The sequence below is a fragment of the Phoenix dactylifera genome, unplaced genomic scaffold, assembly GCF_009389715.1.
Source record: "Phoenix dactylifera cultivar Barhee BC4 unplaced genomic scaffold, palm_55x_up_171113_PBpolish2nd_filt_p 001274F, whole genome shotgun sequence".
In the NCBI taxonomy this organism is placed as follows: domain Eukaryota; kingdom Viridiplantae; phylum Streptophyta; class Magnoliopsida; order Arecales; family Arecaceae; genus Phoenix; species Phoenix dactylifera.
The window spans coordinates 42,547-44,572 of record NW_024068607.1 but is presented as its reverse complement, the minus strand read 5'-3'; positions in this window follow the sequence as shown (position 1 = coordinate 44,572).

Below are 2,026 nucleotides of genomic sequence, written 5' to 3'. Positions count from 1 at the left end.
TATAGTGAGCAGAGCCGCACTGCATGCTTTGAAGTGTCCAAGAGGCTCTTCAAGGCAAAGATGCGCGAGGGGCGTCTGTCCACGATCACTGTTTGACTATGATCAAGGACCTCGAGGAGCTTGAGAAGCTCGGTATGTCCATGCATAAGGAACTGCAGATAGATCTAATCCTGCAATCCCTTCCTGATTCATTTGGTCAGTTTATAGTAAACTACCATATGAATAAAATTGAATGCACTAAGAACGAATTGTTGAATATGTTGGTAACTACTGAAGGGGCCTTGAAAGGTTCAAGGGGCTCTGTTCTGGCTGCTGAGCTGACTTCTGGTTCCAAGAGAAAGTCTACTTGGAAGAAAAAGGAGCCTGCAAAGAAGCACAAGAAAGACAAAAAGCCTAAGAAGGAAGTTCATAAGAAAAGGGCTGATGACAAAGGAAAATGTTTCCACTGCAACGTCGACGGCCACTGGAAAAGGAACTGCCCTTCATACCTCGAGAGCCTGAAGAACAAAAGGGACACACCTTCTGAAGGTATGCTAGACTTGCTCGTGATTAAACTAACCTTACGGTTTCTTCTACTTCTAATTGGGTTATAGATTCTGGTTCTAGTGCTCATTTGTGCACTACTATGCAGGGTCTAAAGGAAAGTAGGAGGCTGGCGAAAGGTGTAGTGACCCTTCGGGTTGGCAACGGGGCAAGAGTTGCTGCTGTAGCTGTGGGCACCTACCCTCTGCGATTACCGTCTGGATTTAGTTTATTGCTTAGAGACTGTTATTATGTCCCTGCTGCTAGCAGGAATTTGATTTCTGTTTCGTATTTAGCACAGGATGGTCATGTTTTGACCTTTGACAAAGACTGTTGTTCTATTTATTACAGAAATAAATTAGTTGCACGTGGTTTCATGATTGATAGTCTCTATCACTTGCATATTGATGTGTCTGTGAATGTGTCTGAGCAAGTAGTGAGTGCCATAGGATCTAAAAGATCCAGAGATGAGATAAACCAGAAGTATTTGTGGCACCTCAGGCTTGGCCATATTGGAGAGGACAGAATGAACAAAATGGAGAAAGATGGGCTTCTTGGCCCATTGACTTTCGAGTCATATCCAGTTTGTGAGTCTTGTCTTCAAGGAAAAATGGCTAGATTACCCTTTGTAGGATATGGGGAGAGGACCACTGAAATACTTACCCTGGTACACACTGATGTGTGTGGCCCATTCGATGTGCTAGCCAGGGGTCGTTATTCATACTTCATTACCTTTACCGATGACTATTCACAATATGGGTATGTGTATCTTATGAGATACAAATCTGAGTCTTTTGAAAAGTTCAAAGAGTTCAGAAATGAAGTAGAAAAATAGACTGGAAAAACCCTTAAGGTTCTTCGATCAGATCGAGGAGGAGAATACCTTAGTGGGGAATTCCGGGACTATCTCAAGGAGAATGGCATAGTCTCACAATGGACGCCTTCGGGTACACCTCAACTCAACGGGGTGTCAGAGAGGAGGAATCGGACTCTATTGGATATGGTCCGATCTATGATGAGCTTCACTGATCTACCTATGTTTCTTTGGAGAGATGCCTTATTATCCGCAATTTATTTATTGAATAGAGTTCCCTCTAAATCCGTTCCTACCACACCGTATGAGATATGGCATGGTAAGAAGCCGAGTCTTGGTCATCTCAAGATTTGGGGATGTCCGGCCCACGTCAAGCGACTACAGGCGGACAAGTTAGAGCCTAGGACCATAAGTGCTCGTTTCATTGGATATCCTAAAGAGTCATTAGGATACAATTTTTACATCTCAGAGGATCACAATGTGTTTGTGAGCCGACATGCCATCTTTCTGGAAAAATAGTTTATCCTTGATAGAGGCAGTGGGAGGAAAATTGAGCTTGAAGAGAAAGTCTCTGAAAAGCAACGAGTAATGGATCCTATAGAACCTATTCACATAGAGCCAGTACACATAGTACCTCCTCCACCTCGTAGATCTAGTAGGGTCTCCCATCCTCCCGATAGATACTTAGGT